The following is a 6,361-nucleotide window of genomic DNA, read 5'->3' as shown; positions in this document are numbered from 1 at the left end:
TCTACAGCTGAATATAGCCTATTAAAGGCAGATTGCATGGCATGCATATTACTTAACGATGTTGAGTTTTCCATAATAAACATTTAACTATATTAAATCTTTCTCAGTTAATGACTCTAGTACTTTATTTTTTCCATGAACCGTGTCAACTTGAGCCTGGGTCGCAGTACCAAATAGGTTATTAGACAAGGATCGTTAAGAACATAATTATTTCCGGGTTATTTTTATTTTTATAATTCATAGAAGCATGCAGCTTGTTTTGAATAATAGCCATCACATAGCCTAAAACTTTTCTTAGATGATGCAACAATGAACTGAATTTATTTTCAAAATCAAAGAGTGTGTATTTTATTGCTTTTACAGCTGGATACTCAGGTGACATTTGATTAACATTTCAAGTTAAAGAACCAGTTAAATTCCGTGCTATATATAATGCAGTTCAAACATCTTCCGTGAGAATAAACAGTACTATAGTCTCTGTCTGTGAGAACTATAACATAGATAGTATGTTGGTGTGAAACTTTGGCCAGCACGTATCGGGGACTCCCGTTGTGTTATTGAGTCTTACACCGAAAGAGTCAAATAAATCTGTGGTTTACTTCGTCATATTTGCGCTTAATTATTGCTTTTTCATCCTCATACATTATCCTTGTTTTATATCGTATTGGCTTTGACACTACATTAGGTAACTCGTGTACCGTAGATAAAGAGCGAAGGCCTTATCTTTGCTGAGGTGGCTCTGAAAGTTTGGGAGTAACCTGAGAAGGTAGGGCCTGTGCATCAGCTGTTTATTTCTGTTGTAGAACGAACATTATTTAATGCGTCACGAGTAGCAGTCACATCTCCGCTACGAGTTACCATTTTCGGTAGAATTAGTCTCAGTGCCAGGGTTGAGCAATGCAGAAAATATTTCAGAGTCTGTTTCCGGATTTTAAGGGTATGCTCGCCTAACCGTTGGACATTGCTGCACATCGATGTAGTCTTCATGAAGGACTTTTACTCTATCTGTGGGGACCGTTGAAACCTTACTAGTCCTAAGGTTCCTAATTTTTATCACTGATCTTCTCTATTACCCTGTAGGGTCCATCAAAAATAGGTTGCAAATTTTTATTTACTTTTTTCTGTGGTCTCGTTTGAGGAACACTGTCTCCAACGTTGATAGTTTTGATTTTGAAGCTTTGTATTTCTTTTCTATTTCTTTTCTACCTTTTTCAATGTAAACCTGGCATCTATCATAAACTTTATTTGCAATTGCAGCCATTTCCTCTTCATAGGAGTAAATATCACAAACTTTCCTTGCAATTACAACCATTTTCTCTTTATAGGAGTAAATATCATAAACTTTTTTTGCAATTACAGCCATTTCCTCTTTATAGGAGTCAATATCATACCAGGGCTGCTGAATTTTTTTCTAACATAGTGTAGGGTACAGGAGGATCTCTAAAAATCCTCTCTCTGTCTCTCTCGATAAAATGGGGACTCCTTTATGGTGCGATAATATGCAACATTATAGGCCAAGATGTTTATAAGTAGCATTATATCCCAAACGGACACATTTCCTAGAACCATTGTTCTCAAAATGTTAACAACGGTATAATTTGCGCGCTTTATTATTCTATTTTCACTTGTATGGTAAGCCGTTAGTTTCGCGTGTCACATAGGTAGCCTCCAATTTATCTCTTGCATCGAATTAACGAACTCTGAACCTTGATCTGTAACAACTGTCTGAGGAACACCGTGTACACAAACAACATCCACGTACAACGCCCTTGCCATTTCGCGGGCTTCCTTACTCCGTAAGGGTACTGTAATCAAATACCTTTTAAAAACATCAACTATGGGCATTACGTATCGAACCCCATTGTTTGATACACCCATGGGACCCACAAGGTCCATGTGTATTCTTCCAAAAGGAGCGGTGACGTCTGGATATTGCCGCCAAGGAGCAGGGTGCAAGTTCCCAACTCACTTTTAAAACGACTACCATGACGCACTTCCTTACATAATTTTCTACATCCCGTTTCATTCCAGGCTAGAAAGCGAACTTTCTACACCGACATAACGTAACTTTGGTTCCTCCGTGCCCTGCAGTGGCGACGAATGAGCCAGAGTTATCGCCTTGGAAATACTTGGGGGGTAGAATCACCACCTTAGTGGCTTCTCCGTACGGATTCACTAAAACACATTATTTTCCACCTGCAACTCTGACAGGGGCGGCATCTCACATTATGCCCATCTTCAACATAATATAACCCACTTTCCACCTGTACCTCTAACAGGGGCGTCTTCAACACAATATAACATTTTCCACCTGTACCTCTAACAGGGCGTCTTCAACACAATATAACACATTTTCCACCTGTATCTCTAACAGGGGCGTCTTCAACACAATATAACACATTTTCCACCTGTACCTCTAACAGGGGCGTCTTCAACATAATATAACCCACTTTCCACCTGTACCTCTAACAGGGGCGTCTTCAACACAATATAACACACTTTCCACCTGTACCTCTAACAGGGGCGGCATCTTCACATTATGCCTTTTTCTCTGAGTCTCTGCTCAATCTCATTCATGGGGCTTCCTTCTTTTACCATACTTTTATGCTGGCTGCTTATCATGCAGCTCACTAATCTTCTGAATACTCCAGTCAAGTGTGTGGCCAATACACTCACAATTCAGGTCCATATATATCATACATTTTATTTTCTCATCTTTCGGCGCCTGTTTCTTTTTCTACACTAGTGTGATACCTTGCCCCTCATTATCCACGTGTTCCACGGTTTTTGTTGTTCCCCATCCACAAACATTATCGCGCGTGTCCTTCTAATTCAATCTCAGTGTCCTGTGAGCCTTCATCGTTGATAAAAAATATGCTACTATATTTTCCTTGCCAGGCAAATGATTGATTGTGAAACCATACTCACTCATGAGAGTCTGCCATCTAGCTACCCTGCCGTTGGAACTAGCTACCTGTAACAAACATACTAAAAGTCTGTGATCCGTGTGGATCTCAATAGGGTAACCCAGTATTAATGGGCGTTTTACGTGCAACCCATAAATTACAGCTAAAGCCTCTCGTTCAACTGTACTGTACCGCTGTTCTGCCGCGTTCAATTTCCTACTAAAAAAAAGATACAGGTCGTAGTTCATCATCATTATCCTGTTGTTGCAATACTCCACCAGTATTGTAGTAGGACGCGTCAGTAGTGAGCACGAAAGGTTTGTTAAAGTCCGGGAATTTTAAAGTGACTGTGTCAAGCATTCTATCTTTAAGGGTTGAGAACGCAATTTTTGCTTCATCTGTTCATGAGTGGATTTTTTTTTTTTTTTTTTTGTATATCTTTTTTCCCTTTGTACATTTTTAGAAGAGGAGCAACAATTTGTGAATAATTTGCAATAAATTTGCGATAATAATTAGTCAATCTAAGAAATGACTGTAAATCATGAACAGTTTGGGGGCCAGGATGTTTTGTGTGGCCTCCAGCTTGCTAGATTGAGGTCTTATTCCCTCTGAGCTGATGACATGGCCCAGGTAATCTACTTTTTCCTTAAAAAGTTACTCTTCTCCATCCTAATAGTCAGTTTGGCTTCCTTTAAGCGTTCCGGCATTTGTTCTAAGTTATCTGCATGATTAGAAAATATATCGCCCAGGATAATTATGTCATCAAGGTACACCTGAACCTTGTTACCTTATAGACCTGTAAGGACAGTGTTTATTATTTTCTTGAAGCAGGACGGGGCTGTTTTTAGGCCAAAGGGGAGGGAAGTAAATTCCCAATGTTCTGCTGGAGAAGAAAATGCCGTCTTTTCTCTGCTGATTTCATCTTGGGGGATTTGATGGTAACCCTGTTTCAAGTCTAGGCATGAAAAAAAAAAACTTACTATCTCCCAATTGATTTAGTATGGTAGTTATATTAGGGAGTGGGTACCGGTCGTCCCGTAGTGTTTTATTAAGTGCCCGGAAGTCCAGACAAAGTCGTAGTACACCATCTTTTTGGCACCGGGATAAGTGGGGCATTATAGGGTGATCGCGAATCACACACCCTGTTGCTGGAGCGATATAAGTTGTTCATTTACTCTGCCATGATAACTGATAGGAATGTTATATGGACGCCTGTACACTACTTCATCAGTGTTTTGCTTGATGGTGCTTAAAAAAATAGGGCGTTACTGTTAATGGTTCTTGTTCTGTGGAAAACACTGTTATATATTTATCTATTAAGGACTTTAAAACCTGATTCTCTCTCTTCACTTGGGAATTTAGCGTCAACAATTTGAAAAAGAGGCTTTTCTTCCTTACTTCAAGCTCTGCGGGCTTCAAGTCTGTTTTAGCTGTGTCAGTGGTCTGTACACTAGATACTTGTGGCAGATCAGCGTATAGCTCATGAGTGACAGGCTTCACAAATCCTAACGTTGTATTATCATCTATCTTTACACTTTCACTTTCAATATTCAAATACGGCACAGTGACATAAGATCTTTGATTGTCAGGTGAAGGGGTCAACTTAACTATCCCTGAGCACAAGACTCTAGCCTGAGTATTACTAACACAAGGCTCAAATAAAGCTTCACTTGCCTGTAGTTGCGTCACTAGCGTTATGTAACCTGCAACATATGCATGCAGTTGCAAAGGTTCAGCTGTTTGGAAACGTACGGCCTTATTTTCAGTGAGATATTCTTCATTTCCATCTACATTTAGCTAAGATCATTCACCTCTAGATACAAGACATATTTTTCCTGGCATAATGGGTTGTATTGGCATGGTTTCCCCTTATCTAATCAGTTTTCAGCTTCGTTTCTTTTGTTCCTTATTTAGTTGCCATGTTTTAAAACTTATCTCGTGTTGCATGAAAAATCAATACTCAGCACAATAGGAGTCGGCGAATCTACATCGCGTGTTATCAATAGCTCTTGGAAACTTCTTTTTCCTTCCATATTAACTTGTCTTTTATCGTCATTTTCAATATGGTATCTTTGCACAGAGACAATATTCATTTACTGCGAGTTCTAATTCTTTAATAAATTCATCCGTTAAAAACTCACACACGCTCCTGTTTCTAGGAGTGCTGCCACTTTTGCATATGTATTATCATGAGTAGTGCGATCTCGCCTACCAAAGTTACTCTTGAGTTATGTTGATTATAGCCTTCTTTTCATTATTTTTAAGGTTACTCCCTTGTTTGTTATAGCCTTCTTTTCCTTTTATTTAAGTGAGGCGGTTACTCCCTTCTTCGTTATAGCCTTCATTTATTATATTAAAGGTTACTCCCTGTTTTGTTCTTCGCTTATTTTCCGTTTTTTTCACCGCAAGTGTGCATATTTATTTATTTATTTATTTATTATTCATTTACTTATTTAATGTTATTTGTGGTAGTTAACTGAGGGGGGCACTACCCTGGCCTCCTCTTCCTCTGATTCTCCTACTTCACACATTTATCTTAATACTTCACACTATTGTCCATATGCTTCATTTTTTTTTTTTATCATTCTTGACTCTTTTATCCATACCTCACATTTTTCTTAGCATTTCACATTTTTTTTTATACATCATACTCTACACTTCCTACCTGTGGGGTCGCGGGTTAAGCCTTTATAAAGTCACTCTATGGCTGCATGCCCGCCGCGGCACACCACCACCCTGTGAGGCGTAGAGCCTTCTGTGCCCCTCCATCCTGGGGTAACAATCCTAAAACAAACAAACCTGAGAGGCGGGACACTGCCGCTGCCTGTCACCTGACACCCTCTCACTGATGAGTGGATCGCGGCGCGGGTGGAGAGAGACTGCCCATCCCTCTCCACTCCGCCCGGGGAAGAAACTCATGAATTGTAGGTTGTAAGTCGCGTGTGCTACCCATTGCACTACAGAACACCAATTGCTGGCCAGAGTTTCAACCACCATATCGTCAAAGTTCATGTCCTCCGGAAGAACCAATAATTATGTAATTAAATCGTCACTATTATTTATGCCACTTAAAACGAGCAAAGCTTAATAAAAATGAGAGGCATTTTCTCGTCAGAGTAAATTAAACAAAAGCACTGTAAGCACATGTCCCTATTGATCCCTATACCTCTGCCGCCAGTTTTAGATCCTTCTTTTCTTGTATTTTAATTTTTACTTTTTGTATTTAATTTGCATTAGCTTGTATTAAAACAACTCTTTTATCACTCATTAATTAATTCATAAATGATCTCACCGTCTCATATCCCTGGTAGCGTGATCCGGCTTAAGTTGTTATTGGAGACTGGTGTTCGGGGATAAATAAGGGAAAAAGAAAATATACATTTATTTAAAATTAAATGAAAGTAATTGCCTTACGCAATATTCTATGCTCAGACGATCATAACGCTGGCATATTC

The sequence above is a fragment of the Eriocheir sinensis genome, unplaced genomic scaffold, assembly GCF_024679095.1.
Source record: "Eriocheir sinensis breed Jianghai 21 unplaced genomic scaffold, ASM2467909v1 Scaffold421, whole genome shotgun sequence".
In the NCBI taxonomy this organism is placed as follows: Eukaryota; Metazoa; Arthropoda; class Malacostraca; order Decapoda; family Varunidae; genus Eriocheir; species Eriocheir sinensis.
This window is presented reverse-complemented; position numbering follows the sequence as displayed.